Source organism: Babylonia areolata, chromosome 13 (genome assembly GCF_041734735.1).
Source record: "Babylonia areolata isolate BAREFJ2019XMU chromosome 13, ASM4173473v1, whole genome shotgun sequence".
NCBI lineage: Eukaryota > Metazoa > Mollusca > Gastropoda > Neogastropoda > Buccinidae > Babylonia > Babylonia areolata.
In genome coordinates, this window is record NC_134888.1 from 13,415,471 (window position 1) to 13,435,931 (window position 20,461).

The 20,461-nt window shown below is 45.6% G+C and overlaps 1 protein-coding gene across 2 annotated transcripts in view; it reads right to left on the reverse strand.

The window, feature by feature from the left end:
- LOC143289072 (beta-arrestin-1-like) overlaps positions 1-20,461 on the reverse strand; it is a 170,122-nt gene that overhangs the window by 132,002 nt on the left and 17,659 nt on the right. The window lies entirely within an intron of this gene.

The window sequence follows — 20,461 nt, forward strand, 5'->3', positions numbered from 1 at the left end:
GTAGTTCTATTTGCTTCCTAAAGACTTAAGCCAAACGCACTCAAAAAGCACGAAAACAACGTAATTCACGCGTGTCTGAACGTTTTTTTTCTCTAGTCAGACACAGGAGAGCATAAGTTTTTCTCACCCATTCCACCCATCCGCAAACTTCCTCTTCTGAAGCAAGACAAGGAGGGACGCATCATAATGATTTTATGTCCCTCATAACGGCAGAGGAAGGGCTGTAGGTTATGTGGCCATGGCAACATAAACCACAGTCAGACTACGTTATTGAAGACAGACAAGCCCCTCACCATCCCACTCTCTGTATCTGGGCCCGATAACAGAGACTCTCGTTTCCTGACAAACAGCATCTCTAATAACCAATTACCAGGATACAGAGAGATATGGCTTCCATCCACGTCACGTATTAATAACGCAGTGTGAAAGTCCATTTCCCTGGAGAGTGAGGATAGATTATGATGTAATAATTCACATCACTAATAATAACATGATCACCTAGTCTTATAGCTTGAAGGAATTAGTTCTTGGAGTTCTCTTTAAAAGTCTACCTCCGCTTGCCTGAGGGTGTTCTCCTTGTTGACTGACTTCAGTCCGATGTTCTGCGCACGTTTGTGTGAATTTGGGGAAATGCAAGTTGTGACTTTTCTCTTTCTCTTCTATTTAGTCATGTAATTAAGAGTCATATCATAGTATTTGTGTATTGATTTTCCGGATCATCAATTCAAGCGCATTATTAACATCATTTAGCAGCAGCAGCAGTTGTGATGGAAGTATAATTACTGATAAAACTTTGTATGGCTAACCTATTCTAATTATTAATTTATATTTGTATGATAAATTGTGTGTTGATCATGCGAAAATGGTTAAAACTTTTCAAAAAATCTGAACAATCATCACGATTAATCAATTTCACCACCGTATACAATGTTTTCCGACCCTTTTCAATCCTCTTACCCCCGTTCCACAATATCCATAATGTGTGTTACATACAGCCACTCTCAGTGTGGGCCCACAGGTTCAGGGACATAATGTAACCGTGCACGTATATGAGCGAGCACTGTCCATCAGCATTTGTTTGGTCTACCTACCAACGTGGTCACCAAACAGCCTGCCATTTCCAGACATTTCCAAACTGAGATGCTGAGTCGGTTGGTCTCCTACAGCCCCGAGAGCTTTTGACCTCTGCGACGGAGCCTCGAGGAGGGGGAAGTGGAAGGGGATGAGGAGAAAACTGAGATGGGGGTGGGGTGGTAGTTGAGAGTAGGAGGAGTTGGTGGTGGTGGTGGTGGTGTGTGTGTGTGTGTGTGTGTGTGTGTGTGTGTGCGTGTGTGTGTGTGTGTGTGTGTGTGTGTGTGCGTGCGTGCCTCTGTGTGTGTGTGTGTGAGTGGAGAGGGAATGATCGGGAAGATGGGAGGGGAAGGAGGAAGAGGAGGAGGGTGTCCTCACTAATATAATCATCTCACCTTCGTTCCAAGAGCCCAGGTGTACACAGAAGGCAAGTGTTCGTTCCCCCACTGGAGCTCCACATGTGTCTAATGCAGGCTCCCCCTTCCCCCCCTCCTCCGCCCCTCAACACACACACACACACACACACACACACACACACACACACACACATGTAACACAATGCTGCTAATCGTTGATACTGATCTTCTCTCAGCGTTCTGGACCTAACGTGAGGAAGAGATGTAATTATTATGATAAACATTGCTTTTGTTCGGGAAGAAGGGTTGGGACTGATAAACCATCTACCCGATCCAGCTTTATGTGTTCACAATGTACGTTGCGTTTTGGGAGCATACGTGTCGTTCGACGCCCACCACATTTCAGTTCTGGTTCACAAGGTTTCTGCGCTTTGTGTTACTTACTGGGTCGATGCCCGTATTTTTTCTTCTTTGTTCCTCACACAAAAGTGCATTTCAGAGCTCCGTGTGTGTGTGTGTGTGTGTGTGTGTGTGTGTGTGTGTGCGCGCGTGTGTGAGAGTGTGTGTGCGTGCCTGAAAAGGAAATTACTGTATATCACCAAAAAAAAAAGAAGAAAAAAAAAAGAAGCGCGATAAGGCTGTTTTATTCTTTGCCACATCATCGACCTTGTTGAGGACATTTTGTTCGATGGAAAAGGGTTAGGAAAATTACGTTCTTATTGCTTAGTGCTTACAATACCATTCTTTCTTTCTGTATTTTCTGTCCTCTCCCACTTGCTTTTTTCACGACTCCAGAACGCTAAGACTTTACCAGAAACGATATCAACATGGATCAACGCTAAGACTTTGCCAGAAGCAATAACCATCAACTAGGACAACGCTATCACTTTACCAGAAGCAACATCAACCACAATCAACGCTGAGACTTTACCAGAAGCAATATCAACAACACAATGTTAAGACTTTACCAGAAGCATTATCAACAATAATCAACGCTGAGACTTTTATCAACCACAATCAACGCTAAGACTTCACTAGAAGTATTATCAACCAGAATCAACGCTAAAACTTTACCAGACGCATTATCAACCACAATCAACGTTAAGACTTTACCAGAAGCATTATCAACCAGAATCAATGTTAAGACTTTACCAGAAGCAATATCAACAAGAAACAACGCTAAGACTTTTATCAACCAGAACGAAAACTAAGATCTTACCACAAGCAATTTCAACCACAATCAACGCTAAGATTTTACCAGAAGCATTATCAACAAGAATCAACGCTAAGACTTCACCAGAAGCATTATCAACAAGAATCAACGCTAGGACTTTTATCAACAGAACCAACGCAAAGACTTCACCTGAAGCATTATCAACCAGAATCAAGACAAAGACTTTTATCAATCAGAACCAACGCAAAGAATCTACCAGAAGCATTATCAACCAGATTCAGCGCTAAGACTTTACAAGAAGCATTATCAACCACAATCAACGCAAAGACTTTGACCAGAACCAATATCAGCCAACCTGTCGATCACACGTGCACTTCAGTGTGAGCAAAGGTAGGGTGAGAACAGATCAGCAACAAAGACAGCGACTGACTTCAGTTCTGCTCACAATTTGTTTGTGTGCAGCAGAAATTTGCAACGGAGATCAGAAACCAATGTCAGTGGAAAGAAAAGAGGTAAGCACACACACACACACACACACACACACAAAGTGAGAGACACAGAAACAGACAAAGATGATTTATTCGTTCAAGGCCAAGGTCATGGGCAATTACAGTATATAACGAGACATGGGTCCATGTGCTTGAGCATTAAAGTTGTACTTTATTTTCAGAAAACGCGTATCTTTCAGAGAAGGAAGTGTGTAAGACAGATGGGGTTGTGGCGGCGGGGCAGTGCACGGAGCAACATAACTCTTTATTTACACAATACGTAAGCCCTCCTCACAACCACAAGTTCCGCAGCTAACTTTCGCGTTCCCTGATTCTCCCAAACTGACAAAGCCATCTGATGATGTCTATCTACCATCTGCCGTACCTCTCTCTCTCTCTCTCTCTCTCTCAGTCGGCAAACTACCTCAGTCTCTCTTCCCCAAACAGACTGGGATGATCATCAAGAGATGTCAGTGCATACTAGTGGCGTGGCCGGCCATCATCCAAAGGACTGTTTGTCAGGCCCAATTGCTTTCTGCTGGGCCAGCGGCACTTTTAATCACATCCATTCCTCCCTGACCCACTGGCTATGTTGTCCCTCTTCTGGGGGAGGGTTCTTTCCACTTTTTTGAGAGTAACGTGACGTGTCTGTCTCCACATCTGTTGGCTTGTGTGTCTTTGCCTGCCTGCCTCTATGCTTCCCTGTCTGTTTCTTGTGTGTAGCTGTCTGTTTCTCGTGTGTCACTGCCTGTTTGTCAGTCGTTCTGTTTGCCTGTGCATCTCTCCCTTTCTGTATATCGATTGCTTATTTTTCCTGGGGCACTGGTACTGATGGGACTGGGGCTTAGGATTTCGGTTTGGAACTCTTTTCAAAATAAACATTTCCTTTTATAAAAGACCTGCATTACTTTGTTATAACCCGCTTGGTTATTGCCGTTCCTACGCTTTCTGAATGCAGACAGTCCCCCCCTGCCCCCCTCACTCTCTCTCTTCTCTGGCCGGGCAGAACGTAAAATTTGTTCAACTGTTTACCTCACTCCACTGCTCTAAAGTAAACTTGGTTTCGTTTCTCACCCCCTCCCTCTCTTTCCCCCCTCCTTCCCCTCCAGTCCCCTCCCCCCTTCCGCCATCCCGTTTTGCCCCCGTCCTGCCGCCTCCTCCCCGATCCCGCCCCCTGTCGTCCAATCTTACAATCCCTTCTCTGACGTCCCCCTTCTAAAAGCTCTCCATCTGATTAGTCTCTGCGTTCGAAGTGTTCATTCCGCTGGTAATTTCAATTTCCACGGGCTTCCGTGCGCGGTCTCTCACTTTTGGTTCAACACAGGAGACAGAGAGAGAGGGAGAGAGCGAGAGAGAGGGGGGGGGAGGGGGAGAAAGGGGGACGGGGAGGGGACGGTGTCCAAAGAAAAGGCCCGAGGAGGAGAAAAAGGTCAATGGAAATGAGTGTCCATTGGACAACGCCCAGGAGAGAGAGAGAGAGAGAGAGAGAGAGAGACTGACTGACTGACTGACTGACTGACTGACTGACAGACAGACAGACAGAGTGAAAGACAGACCCAAGGACGGAGCGAGCCAGAGATAGCGAGAAAGATTTGAAAACAAGATGGAAAAATTCCATGTCGCTATCTGTTTCTGGCACAACTCTGCATAATCAACAAAGGCACTGACAACCATCATTAAGACCGTTCAGAAAAAAAATTAAAGTAGAAGAAGAAAAAGAAAGTGATCGTGAGCCAGATGACGTGAAGTCACAGCATCTTGTCGTCCCTTGCAGTATAGCTGTCAGGCCAAACAACGGTTCCACAGAAAAAGGGGGTCAGCTATCTGGTTCCATCGTGTCCCGCTCTTCCGTGTGGGCACACCTCCCATTGTTCCCCCTCGTGTGAAAACATTTCACCTTTATTGTGCGCTCCGTGCAATGTGGGAGGGGCGTTATGCATGCATCCCTGCCAACAGGCAGTCTTGATTATCATTATTATTATTCTACTGGTGGCGACACAAGGCTCGGTGTCTATATGACGGCTGGGAACACGGAGTTGGAAGCAGAAAATGCAATTCACCGTGTTAACTGCTCTTCCACAAACTAACGAGTAAAAAAAAAAAAAAACCCCACATAAACGCAGACATGCACGCGCGCTCGCATACGCACTCTCTCTCACACACACACACACACACACACACACACACACACACACACACACACACACACACACACACACACACACAACACGCACGCGCGCACACACTGGCGCAGAAGAGGAATACGACCGGAAAAAAAACCAGAAAAAAAAACATAGCAGGCGATCTGCCAACCTTACGCGATACTATCACAGCTCTCTGCAAACGAGATTCTTCCATCTCCACACCCCCCCCCCCCCACCCCCTCCCTCCCCATTCCCCCGCCACACGCTTTTTTTGTCCTATCCTAACCTATCCTCCATCCTTACCTAGCTGAAACGCCACGCACACACTGGCACAGACCATGACACAGATAGCAACTACCGGTTCTGACATCACCCTTCTCTCCCTCTCAGTCTCTTCTGACACACAAGTCGAATAACCAGGATGCTTGCACGTGCAAACTACGCCAAGCCGACACAATACATTTGTCTTCCCGCATTCACCGTCGCCATCGATCATTCTGGCCAATCCGCCGCGGCCATCGGCTGTCATCCCATACTGTTTTCAACCTCCAAACCACCTGTACAGAAGTCTGTTCCAACTACTTGATGTGTATTCCACAGCAGTCTGTCCCAACCACTTGAGGTTTATCCTATGGCAGTCTGTTCCAACCTCTTATATTCTAAGCAGTCTCTTCCGACTACGTGAGGTGTGTGTCAATTCCAACCACTTTAAGTGTGCCCCAAAGCAGTCTTCTCCAAACTATTTGAGATGTATCCTAGTATAGCAGTCTATTCCAACGTCTTGTATTCTTCGAAGCAGTCTGTTCCAACCACTCGAAGTGTATCCTACTGCAGTCTGTTCCAACCACTTGAGGTGTTTTCTACAGCAGTCTGTTCCAACTACTTGAGGTGTTTTCTACAGCAGTCTGTTCCAACTACTTGAGGTGTATTCCATAGCAGTGTGTTCCAACCACCTGAAGTGTATTCTGTAGCAGTGTGTTCCAACCACTTGAAGTGTATTCCATAACAGTCAGTTCCAACCATTTGAGGTGTATTCTGTATTTTGCTGTCTTCTTCAACTATCTGAGATGTATCTAATAGCAGTATGTTCCAACCTCTTGTATTCTGAGCAATTTGTTCCATCCATCGTAAGTGTATTCTAATGCAGTCTGTTCCAACCACTTGAGGTGTATCCAATAGCAGTGTGTTCCAACCACTTGAGGTGTATTCTATAGCAGTCTGCTCCAACCACTTGTGGTGTATCCTATAGCAGTCTATTCCACCCACGTGAGGTGTATTCTATAGCAGTCTGCTCCAACCACTTGAGGTGTATCCTATAGCAGTCTATTCCACCCACGTGAGGTGTATTCTATAGCAGTCTGCTCCAACCACTTGTGGTGTATCCTATAGCAGTCTATTCCACCCACGTGAGGTGTATTCTATAGCAGTCTGCTCCAACCACTTGAGGTGTATCCAATATCAGTCTAATCCACCCACCTGAGGTGTGAGGTGTATTCTATAACAGTTTGTTCCAACCACGTGAGGTGTATTCTATAGCAGTCAGTTCCAACCACGTGAGGTGTATTCTAATGCAGTGTTTCCAACCACTTGGTGTATTCTATAGCAGTCTGTTTCAACCACTTGGTGTATTCTATAGCAGTCTTTCCAACCACTTGAGGTGTATTCTATGGCAGTCTGTTCCAACCACTTGAGGTGTATTCCATGGCAGTCTGTTACAACCACTTGAGGTGTGTACTAAGGCAGTCTGTTCCAACCACTTGAGGTGTATTCTACAGGAGTCGGTCAAGCTCAGTGTTCGAAGTCTGCTTGTGGCCAACACCAACAAGGTCTGCGAGTAGTTCTCTGGCAAGCTAACGGAACGAAACGCCAGCATACACGGCTTCTGACGTTTCCAACTTATAAGACAACCTCGCATTTCCGAGGAAAGAAATTATAGCCATTCACGTGTTTATTGTTTTTTATGTCAGTGCTGTCACCAATAAGGAGAGAGGAAGATCGGGGCTGACAGAGAGAGACAGACAGACAGAGAGAGAGAGACAGAGACAGAATGAGACAGAGTAAGACACTGAATAATCAAAATGTTAATTACATGGGAATGAAACAAATCAATCGATTATTTCAATTCCATATGAAGTAATTAAATAATTTGTTAATAGAAATGTCATTAAGGTACAAATTCATGACATTCAAGACAGACAGACAGAGAGACAGAGACGAAAAGATTGAGCTTAGACAGAGACGGACAGACAAAATGTGATGTTCGTTTTCAACTTAATCATACCAGAAACGGCAATTCCTATCTAAATGCCATCTGTAGCCTCAACGGAGATCGTGACTGCAGATACATTATGTCGTGGATATGATGACGGCACAGACGTAGATACAACCACCGATACAATCTGCCATAATCACACACACGACTAGCATTATTTATCTATCTTTCTTTCTGTCTGTCTACCTGGAAGACCACAACCCACCCACCCCCAACCCCCCGCCACCCCCAGCCTCCACCCCTTCCAGTTCCATCCTCCCGCAACAACCTCATGGCAATCTCCAAATTGCACTCACCACATGACCAACCTCAACCCACCCACCCCTCTCGCCAACCCCCACAACACCATGACCTCTCTCCCTCCCATACTGACCACAACGGTTTGTGCACTCGGGATGAGAGGTACTATCACGTGCGGTCTGTTTTCCACCTGGTCAGCCCCCCACGTGCAGTACACATAATCACATCACAACTTGCCTGACCACAGGGGCAAGTCGTGACCGTCGGATCACCACCACCAGCAGTCTGTCAAGTCAGTCCTTGTGGGGCCCCCACCCCCTTTAGCACCGAAACTAATTAGCTGTATAGTATGTTGTTGATGTTGCTGTTGTTGCGAATGACGGTGCTGCTGGTGGCGTTGGCTGGCGGTGGTGAAAGATGAAGATGATGATGTGAGGTTGGGTGTGGTACTCATGAAGCTGGAAAACGATGAGGACGATGCTGAGGGGGTGGTGGTAGTGGTTATGGTGGTGGTTGGTGGTGGTGACGGCGGTGGCGGTGGGGATGAAAGGTGGTGGTGGTGGCGGTGTGGATGAAAGGTGGTGGTGATGGTGTGCGGGCGCACGTGTGCGTGTGTGTGTGTGCGCGCGCGCATGTGTGTGTGTGTGTGTGTGTGTGTGTGTGTGTGTGTGAAGGTCACTGTGCGAAGTTCAGGTTCACGTGTAATGGATAGTGATGGCTAATAAGAATCAAGATGTGTTCATGTAATGATGTATGCGCGCATGCGTAATGTATTTTAATGTTCTCTGCACAAGCCTTTCCTCAGCACCCCCCCCCCCCCCCTCTTTTTCTCTATCCCCTTAACCCCCTCCCTAGCTCCATCTCCTTTTTATCTAGATCTCTACACGCGCTTTATGCAAAGAACGTATCCCACAACACACACACACACACACACACACACACACTATGTTTTTATGTTATACACATATCTTCTTCTTCTTTATCTGCCTCGTCCGAGCATCGCTCGCCCACCTCTTTCCACGAGCAGCTAGACGAGCAAATCCGTTTAGAGCACTAATTGAGATGAAAGCCCTCTTTGTTGGCTTGCAAAGCGCCTTGATAAAACGATTAGCCAGAGTACCAGTGCCCCCTGCCTCCCTCCCTCTCCCTCTGAGCTCTCTCCCCATCTCCCCAGCATTGCTTCGTATTACTGAGAACATGGTGAGCGAGCTGTTATGTTGGGAGTGAGACAACACGAACAGAGAGAGAGAGGGAAGAAGAAGAAGAGAAAAAAAAAAGAAGAAAAGAAAAGTGATGGAGAGTTGTTCACACAAAAAAGAGGGAAAAATCCACCGCCACGAAATAATAATTATATAATTGTATGAAATGTATAATGTAGTAAGAGCCAGAGTTCGCCAGAAACCTTCTCTCCTTCTCTAACGACATCCACAGATCATCACTCCCTAGCTATACCCTCACTATCACCCCTCATCCTCGCCCACGGGCAAAAGAAGAAAGAGAGAGAGATAAGAGAAAAAAGCCACCCGCTGCTTCCCCTCTCCCTGCACAGAACTGTCTTTTCAGATTATCAACAGCAGTTTTGACACCATCACCACCACCTGACAACGTGTGTAATTTGAGTTTTGCACAAAGAAATGGCGCCATAGCACACACCATGGACACTCACAATCCGATTTCAAACATACACGCACATCTCATTCCTCTCCTCATACAAAATACACTGCGCATACAGTCGTGATTCTCAAAACACACACGCTGGACACACACCCATTCATTCGCACACGGTTGCACTATTCTCAAAGGCAAACACACACACACATCACGCTGGACACATCCGCATTCACTCACTCTATAACTCACTTATTCACTCATACACATACACACCCACACCTATACACATATACATACACACATATGTATTAAACTCATGTATGATCACGTCTTAACTTCTAGTTATGACATCCGTCACATATTCAGAATATACATGTATCAGGGCAGGACTTTGTATAAGATTTTCTTGTTGTCCTGTTCATCTATATCTGTGTTGTATTGTGACATGTTCCAAATAAAATACCGTTTAAACCATACACACATATATACATTGTGTGTGTGTGTGTGTGTGTGTGTGTGTGTGTGTGTGTGTGTGTTTGACAGCGTGTTACGTGTAGACATGTGTTATGTGATGTTTATATAATATCATGTACACATACCTCTTCATATGGGACCTTGGCCCATACACGAATAAATCATCTTGAATCCGTCTCCCTTTCCCTATCTTTCCGTTTCCACCCAGCCACGTATTTGTATTTGTATTTGTATTTCTTTTCATCATAACAGATTTATGTGTGTGAAATTTGGGCGGCTCTCCCCAGGGAGAGCGCGTCGCTATACTACAGCGCCACCCTTTTTTTCTTTCTTTTTTTGTATTTTTTCCTGCGTGCAGTTTTTTTGTTTTGTTTTTCCTATCGAAGTGGATTTTTCTACAGAATTTTGCCAGGGACAACCCTTTTGTTACCGTGGGTTCTTTTACGTGCGCTAAGTGCATGCTGCACACGGGACCTCAGTTTATCGTCTCATCCGAATGACTAGCGTCCAGACCACCACTCAAGGTCTTGTGGAGGGGGAGAAAATATCGGCGGCTGAGCCGCGATTCGAACCAGCGCGTTCAGATTCTCTCGCTTCCTATGCGGACGCGTTACCTCTAGGCCATCACTGTACTGGTACTGGGGACTGCAATCACCTTAACCAACTGCCCCTAACTTTTTTCATTGTATTGCTCTCAGGTCGCTCCCATCTCCCATGCACACACACACACACACACACACACACACACACACACACACACACACACACACACACGTATGTGCGCGTGTATTTAAGGTGTATGTGTGTATGTTGATGTATGTGCATGTGCGTGTGCATGTGCGCGCATGTGTGTGTGTGTGTGTGTGTGTGTGTGTGTGTGTGTGTGTGTTTGCTGGTTCTGCCTCGTCCCGAAGTTACCAATATCTTACTCATTTGTCACTAACCCGTTTCCAACCTTGCTAATTTAAAATATTAGGTGTTGGGTATCTTCCAAGTACGAAACAAGGAGGCACCAATTAGAGTCACTGACGCCTCGAATTTCCCTTTTCCCTGTCCTGCGTCCGCTTTCCTACCACTACGCTTCACACGGCCGTCATGTGGAGGAAGGAGGACGGGGCTGGGGAAGAGAGTGGGAGAGTGGGTATTTGTGGCGCTGAACGTGACACAAGCGCCGGATCATCCACCAGCTTATCTCCCTCTCTTTGCGTCAACGCAGACGTCCTTCTTCCGTCATGACGTGTGAGGTTGGCGACGGGGGAAAAAAAATGAAAGAAAAAAAAAGGCGGTCAGTTTTGTGTGTGTGTGTGTGTGTGTGTGTGTGTGTGTGTGTGTGTGCATATTCCTTCATGACGTCTTTTCACTGGAAGTGATATTTGACCAGTGAGCGTGTGTGCGCGCGCGTGTGTACGTGTGTGTGTGCGTGCTCGTGTGTGAGTGCGTGCGTTAGAGCACGGACGAGTGCTAGTGTGAAATCAATACTCCTATACTTTCTACGTCTGTATCAGTGTACCCTCTTTTCTTCATAGATTTAGTCCTTTATCTATATCTTTACATCAGATACAAAACTGCCTGCACCCATGCCCCATTTTTAAGCGCTAAGTAAATAACATAATGTTTGTTTTTCACCCGGACTTCCATTCCCTTTTATTCAAACCTCTTCTGTTCACGCTGGAGGCATCTTCTTTTTAACACACACACACACACACACACACACTCACACACTCAAACATTTCGTGAAATACAACTGTCTGAAACACGGGTGGGGTGGGTTGGGGTTCTTTTAATCAATACACGGTGATCCCTGAACGGGTTCACACGAGCAAATAAACTTCTCACGTTGTCAACGAGTGCGTGATGTGAAGTGAACCACATCGCTAGCCATCTCCGTTCACACTGAACGAGAAGACGGTAGAAAAAATAACCCAACAACAGCAAAAAAAAAAAAAAAAAGCAAGCCACTTTGAATCACGTCAAACCGAACGAAAAAAAAACAACCACCACGGTAATTAAACAACCATAATCCATCAGTGGAGTGAACAACGCGGACCTAATGTAAGAAAAAGCATAGTAACTAATGATAATTTAAAAAATAAAAAAAACAAAAAAACTTACGATCAAGTCAACAAAAACACAAAACAACTGCAGCATCACCACCCATCGTTCATACGCAGGAGACGGGTTTTAAAACAAACAAAACGAAAACCACAACTATAAACCCCACCCGAACCCAACGCACGCAAAATATCAATACACAGTTCAACAACACAGACAATCAATCACTCGGCAGCATAAAACAATAAACAGCAGCTTTCACAACCCAAAGGTAAACAGCATGTACAATGTAGTGAACACAAAAAAAAAAGGATGGACGATCGTCAGTGGCAAATGAATGAGGAGGAAAGGGGAATGAAGAGCAATTAAGGCCATCATCTAATTATTAATGAGCTACGTCTGCTGGCAGAGTGCAGCGAATCACTGCTCACGTCCCTCCACGTCCCGCGCCATGCTTTTAGAACCTGTACGATGTACTTCAGGAGATCAACAGAAACGTAGGGGTCTTGGTGCCTGCCGACACTGAAAGACTTTGGGGACAAGAACACAGGCAGACATACAGTTGGGGAGGCATGGAGAGGGGGCGACGAGGGATAGAGGGGAGAGGGACGTGAGGGGAGCACAGGAAGGCTTGAGAGAGGGAGGGGGAGGGGAAGAGGGGGTGATATTTGAGGGGATGAGGGGCTGAGAAGTACGACAGACAGAAAATGAGAAAGACCGAAGAGAGAGAGAGAGAGAGAGAGAACGATGAGCCGACAATCCTGCTTCATCTCTCTCTCTCTCTCCCCATCTGCCTATTCCTTCTCATCTCATCTACCGCAACCATAAATATCCCATTCGTCATTTCACCGCCGACGGTTCTGTCTGTGAGGAAAGAAGTTGAGAGAAGTGTCCGTCTGTTGTACCGACACGTTTATTGATCAATGGCTTTCACCGCTTCCCCGCCCCCCGCTAATATTGTCTGAAGTCCGTACAGCTTTGGAGTCTAGCGAACTCGCACTGCGTTTCTGTTGTTCAGTCAATCTTTGGCTTAGCTTCAGGTTTTCTGTGGTAAGATTTTATCTCAAAGGTTTTGTTTAGTACAATTTTAAGCGCCGTTTGTGAAGTTTGAGTGGTGGCTTTACAGGTGTTGGCGCTTGTATATATATATATATATATATATATATATAATATAAAACATAGTACGCTTACATGTGTTACACGATGAATCCAAGGATGCTGTCAATTGTTTTTCCAAGTACCTTAACTGGAGAGACAGAGACAGACACACAGAAAGACAGAGTCAGAGACAATGACGGGGGGAGAGAGAGGGGGGGGGGAAGAGAGACAGAGATAGAAAGACAGAGACAGAGAGACAAAAGACAGAGACAGCATGGCAGACGAGCAGCCTGACATAACCGCACAAACAGGTCACACACACTGACACACACGACTAACTCAATAACAAACCAACACAGCTCCGCAAGTGTGCACCCCATCCCCCACCCACACCCCACCCCACTCCACCCCCACTCCCCTCTATCCTACTAATCAGCATTCTGTGGGCGTGGTTCTCTCCACTCACAAGGGTCTCCGGGGAGAGAGAGAGGGGGGGGGGGGGGAGAGAGCCACGAGTGACACAGAGTGGTGAGGAAATAAGCTGCCCGCGGCTTCATCGGGCTGTCCGGTCACCCTTAGCTTTCCGCAAGTGCCAGACGTCCACGCCACGGACTTTTAAATAATTATATACTTATATATATATATATATATATATATATATATATATATATATATATAAAAACTCCGTGGTCCAGACCTGAAGGCGTCAATTGCTGGCTGCCGTGTAGAAGACTACGTGTAAAGCCAGCGGACGGGATGGCAGTCTGCGACCATCTACCGTCTGGGGCAACTGGGCCACAGGGTAGAAGCCAGATAAGTGCCAGTATCATGTCAAAGAGAAGGGGTGGGGGGTTGTGTGGGGGGTACGAAAGAAAGAAAGAGGGGTGGGGTTGGGGGGTCGAGGTGGGGGCGAAGGGAGAAGGGGGAAAATAAAATAGAAGACCCGGTAGTGAAGAGAGGACAGAAACTGAGTCTCGAGCAGCCCCAGATGGATGTATATTGACAGGGGGGTGGGCGGGGAAGAGGGCATGGGGTGTGGGGAGGGGGGGAGGGCGGAGAGGGGGTGCGGAGGCGTTGGGAGGCGGGTGGGGTGGGGTGGGGGCTTGACACTGACTAATTAGGGAAGACATGGAAGGGAGGGAGAGAGGGACGGAGGAGATAAAGGTGGGAGAACAGGCGTTTAGTTGTGTGTGTCATATATTACTCTCTCTCTCTCTTGCTTACTTGCGAGTATATATCATTACATGTGCGTTGATCCTTGTACTCGTAGACGAATGAGAGACACTGACACACTGCCATTTTACTGCCATTTACTGTAATGACCTGGTCACTTGGCTGTGACCCGGGTTATTTCGTATTACACCACAACATTCTACTTGTTCCAGTCGAGACGAAATATTACCTCTGAATACCACATCCTCATACATTCTTTTCAAAGTACTTGGAACAAAATAAAAAAGGTATTAAAAGTTATTCAGTCAAAACCGACCATCCCTTCTTACAGTAATATCACACAGGATTATTGTCGTCTACTTAACTTCAGAACACATAAAAATAGGTATCACACATGAATATCTTCCTCATCATCTTTTGCATTGTTATATAATCAATATGGCTGTCTTAACTTAAGCGCTTAACTCAGAAATACAGCTACAGATTGTACTATACATTCATCATCTGACGACAAAGCAGAAATGACGTCATGTCTGTCAGCTATATCTAACTTTTTCAATGCACTTTTTTTTTCTCTCTCACTTCATCATGATCCACAATGAAACATAAGTTTTCCATCATTAATACTGGATGCACAGAAACGGCATTGAAAGTCTGCGGATGTTCCATTTTTTGTTTTCGTTGAAACCAAAGGTCCAAAAACGAAATCTTGCTAAATTCAATCTTTGCCATTTATTTGTGATAATTTGACACAGATAAAGAAAATAAGTAAACAAATGAATAAAACAAAAGTAGTTTCAGAAAAGAATAAATTTAATTATACATATTTTATGAACACTTTCCCTCCACAAAACAGAAACAGGGGACACGATTTCTCTGGGATTATAATAATTTCCACGGAGTTACGGTCGAAAAAAAAGCAAAGCGGTTAGTGATATAAACAAATCGTGCTATGCGTACTGAATTCTCCAGGATGAGGCGGACGCTGATGTCTATCAGACAGTAAAGTTAAGAAGAAGGAGGAAAAAAAAACAAAAAAAAAAAAACACAAAAAAAAACAAAACAAAGAAGGACGGGTCGTAGACAATTTAGCGGCACCAAAATTGCTGAGAAATAGCCATCGTCAGCCGTGATTGAAACCCGATTCTGTTCGTGACAGGAGTGGTGGTAGTCTGGCCAGGGTGTTTTCTGTTCCTATCTTTCTCTCGTTATCAGTTTGTCTGCCTGTCTGTCTGTCTCCATCTCTCTCCATTCTCGGGCTTTGAGACGGAGAGAGAGAAAGAGAGAGAGCGCGCGTGTGTGTGTTTCTCTCTCCACACACACACTCTGCACATCACATGTACACGACCTTGGGTTGTGGTCTAGGCACTATGGTTGGGATGAGACGATGATCGACTAGTGCACTGGACACAGCAAAGCGAACGTAAGGAAAAACAAACAAACAAACGAGCAAAACGACAATATGATAAAAGCCTTTGGTTGCGTGGGGGAAAACAAACAAACAAAACGACAATAATATGATAAAAACCCTTGGTAGAATTCTTCAGATACCATCACTTTCATTAGGTATACACACCTAGTCTACATGCTGACCATAGGAGTGGGCGGAAAAAACCGACTGGAGGCGTTCCACTGCAAATATGCGTTTTCGCCATGGACAGCAACACGAAGTTCCCATATATATATATATATATATATATATATATATATATATATATATATATATATATATCCATGACAAGAACGCCACACAATGTACAATACTATGCCATGCAAGTCAGTGCAATGCGTTGCTATCTACAACACGATACAATCAGCAGTATCAAACAGTTCAATCGAGCGGAAAACAGCCAGGCACTCGACACTTTAATCTGCACTTTGCATGCTTTATAATGGCAGTGACCCATTCTGAGGTCTGTTATGAGAGGACAGTAGATGGGGTGGGCGCGTGGGCGGAGGCAGATGAGAGAAAGAAAAAAAAAGTTGTGGGAAATTGGGATAAAAATAAATAAATAAATAATTTTAAAGGTGGGGTGGTGGTGACGGGGGCGGGGGGGGGGGGGGGAGCGGGGGGGACGGTGAGGTGAAGGAGAGAATTAAAAGGAGTAGAGAGTGGGGTGCAAGATGAGAGTTAGTGAGGCAAGCAACAACAACAAAATGTGGAGAAACACAATAACGAGAGAGAGCGAGGGAGGAATAAAGAGGTGGAAGGGGGGAGGGACGCGGGGGAGGGGTTTGGGGAGGGGGGAGGCGGGCAGGCAGGGAAAGGGAAGGACAATTATATATTTCTGTGAATCTATTAAAATCCGATCCTCACGCTTGTTCTCACAACTGCCGTGTTCCGTCAGGGAAGGACGATGAGGGGTAGGGTGGAGTGGGGGTGTGAGGCGTAAGGAGAAAAAGAAAAGAGAGTGAGAGGATGCGAGTTGGCTGGATAGTAGACTGGAGCGATGACGGCAAAACTTACTTTGCCGAAGAGAAAGAAAATAGTGAAATATGCTGGTTGATTAAAAACCTGGCTTTCACCACTCTGCCCGATTCACCACCCTCATCACCACCTGTCTCTCAATGCCCTCCTTGCTCCCTACCACCTCCCTTCCCCGTCACCCCTCTCGGTCACCCAGCAGATCCGAGCGGACTGATTAACAACCACTACATCCCCCAAGACCCCCAAACCCACACCCACCCTCCAAACCGCTTCAGAGGAAGATGTCCTTGACAAGACGAGTGGCATCATTAATATAACGGCAGGACCTATGATATACTTCCAGCCCTCCTCCCACTGAGATATATATACAAATATATATATATGTTTATCCCCCCACTCCCCCCCCCCCCACCCCCAACCCCAACCGCTTGTAGCAGACAGCTACTCCATCTAATGGCCGCCTCTCACGGGACTCTTTCATGTCGCCAGCCATCGTACCCGTGCAGCAAAGTCTGTCCCCGTGTGGACTGGCGTCTCCGCGATCTTCCTCCCCGGCACAACAACAACATTTATTATCACTGCTGGGCAGCACTGCTCTTGATCGATTGGTGGAACCACCTGTCAGGAAGGAACGACGCGGTACAACGTGAAAGAAATGAAACACTTCTGCACAGGAGGTAACCGTGAAGGAAAACATTGGTGCATTCTTTAAAAGTGGATTAAAAAGGAGACAATAACTTATAATCAAGAACAAACCACAAATTGGCGCCTTCTTTCAAAGTAGACAAAAGGAAACTATATACTCACGAACAAGGCACAAATCTGTGCCTTCTTTACAAGCAGATAAAAAGCTGATATCATCCTGTGAACAAACCCATACTTCCTGTCCATTAATCTGAACTTGGAAGTCGACAAATCACCCGAAATCACATACACGTGCACACAGACACACACAGATGCACAGCCAATCTTTCCGTGCATCCGGTTTACGTCCCTGTTTACGGGGGGAGGGGGAGGGGGGCTGGGGGCGGGGGAGAGGATGGGTTCCAAGCTGAACGGTCAGTTATTTGACATGCTCTTGATGCCGTTTTCTGGAACTATATATTACCCCCTCCCTCACAGCCCCCCCTCTCCCCCCTGCCCACCCTCCCCCCTCACAATCGTGCAACAGTTCCTAGCCTCCACTCCCACCCACTACCCCAAAGAACTGCTTCCTGCTGATAAGGACAGAACTGAGATGAGAAGAGAAGTGCGTGGAGACAAAAACACTCCCAAGACATACAGATGAGATTTTCCATCTCCTTTCTCACTGAGGTACAGACATTTTTAATAAGTCTGTGGCATGAGTAAGGAGTGCAACCTCACAAACACACACACACACACACACACGCACACACACACACACACACGCACAGAGAGAGAGAGAGAGAGAGAGAGAGAGAGAGATTTGTATCAATACATGCAAACGTGTTTTGGTACACATGTACCGAAGGCATTTCCATGGGCAAGAGAGAGGACAGGTGTCGTACAGAAACAATTATCGAAGATAAATTGAGCGGGAGCTGTCCAACAGTCAGCTGTTATCCACGACACACACGCTGAGTATTATAAGAGATAGAGGGAGAGAAGAACAACAAGAAGAAGTTACAGGAAGAAGGAAGAGGAAGATGTTGATTTTATCCCAGCCTATCGTAATGGGGCTACATCGGTGCTGAAGGAAGAGGAAGACGAAGAGGAAGAAGTAGAAGGAAGGAAGGAGGAAGAACAACAACAACAACAAGAAGGAAGAACAGAAGGAAGAAAACAAGAAAAAGAACGAGGGAAGAAGAAGAAGAAGAAAATGTTAGAATCGGGTAATCCGCAAAAACAAAACTTTAACACACACACACACACACACACACACACACACACACACACACACAGCGTCACAAAGACGGCACCGTCATCATTCATTTGCCATTCCGAGACGTTTTATTTCATCAGATGGGAAAAAGAGAGCGCCGCGAATACCATTCGACCGCGTGTCTGGCAGGCAGTCTGCGTCATAATCCTCTGATGAAGTTTGCCTTGACTGAACAGACTCTGGAGACATTCTCCACACTTCTATCTGCATACGTTTATCTAAAACTGCGCTGGGAATGCCCCCCCCCCCCCCCCCCCCCCCAACAGATGGACTCTTCACACCAACAATGTTGAATTTATTTGACTGACCAAATATTCAAAGTGAATGGATTGGCCAATGATCTGTTAGAATTTCTCCTCTCCCCTCTGTTCCCCCTCCTCCACCACCTTACCCTCCATTCTTCTAAATGTTCTTCTTCTTCTTCGTGTTTTTCTTCTATTAGGCCAATTACTTTGGTGATAATAAATTTAATCTCATGTTAATATTGATATTAGCATTATTTTACTATATTATGTACTGTTTGTTTATTTGTTTTATTTCAATATTTCATTACTTACTGTTTATGAATGTTATTTGATACAAGTCATAATATGGTTAATCAGCCGTCATGATAAAATTGAAGTGCAACGTTGTGAGCACAGTATAAGCTTTAAGCTTGTTGATGCTCTTTTGTTATTCATTGCACTGTAATCATGTGTATTGTTGAATAATTAAAGATTATTTAAACCAACAATGACACTGGTTACAGCCCAGAGTTGATTTTGGATTCTTCGTAGCCAGAGCAGAAGAGGCCGACTTCCGTGACCATAGGGATGAAGAAGGTCTCTCTATACCCAAGGAGATGGATGACTCTCCATTCCATCACAACGGAGGGCAAGAGGGTGATGGACACTCCACAAACAGACGGGACGAGGTCAGACTGCAATCAGGGACGATGGTGAGGACAAAGTTCCCGATGTGGGAGAAAGCGACAGGCTTCCACAATCCGAACCCAAAGCGTGTTTACTACGTAACTAGAATGGATAGGGTTGGACTGTGCATTACCAGAGACTGAAAGAGGATGAACGTTCCTTACTCAGCAAATGAGACCGCTCAGCAGTATATCGATGAACAATCTGCTGCTGCTTAAATCGTCTTTTCTCTGGTCACAGCCGAGCATTGTCATTCAAACCATCCGTCTCTTCTGTCTTGTGCTGCCTGGTTTGCCTTCAGTTCAAACTTCTCCAAGTCCGGCTGACCTTCTCTTCCACTTTATTTTTCTAGGAGATCCCGGTCCAAAGCATGACGGACTATCATAATAAATGTGCTCACTCCCCGTGTAAGGAATGTGTTTACAAACGGGGAAGAAGTATTTGCATGACATGACTTTCGCTTCATTCTCCAATCTCACTGAATATGAAATCCAAATATTGTTGTTGTTGATGATGGCTCATCAGACACAGGACACCTGTCAACGTTGTTGTATCTCTACCAGGGCAAACGACATGGACAGCGGCTTCTTCTAAACTCATCCAAACATCAATGCACTGGGGCTATATCTATCTATCTCTGTATGTGTGTGTGTGTGTGTGTGTGTGTGTGTGAACTCTTCTTATCAGCGGGTGGAAACAGGAGCACAAAGAGGCCGTTGAATTTTCCTTCTCAAAAGCAGTTGATGAATCCACACAGCGCCTATGTGCTTTCCAACACAGCGGACTGCTGAGTTTCTCCCACCACCAGCAGAACTGACTTTCCCTCCTCACTAAATTTGAACCACATTTCAGAGTCCAGACACGGAACACGTACAGGTTTTACAAAACCAGATCTTCTGTGTCTAGAAGTTACGATGACACTGTTCACAATGGCAGTCTTCAGTTCGCTGGCTCACAGCCCTGCTGAAAACCGCCTGTATGTAAACGGGTCAGAATCAATACTGTGGCATGGATAGTGAATGCACTAATTAATCAGCTCCAAAACACACGTAACAAATCCCTAAAG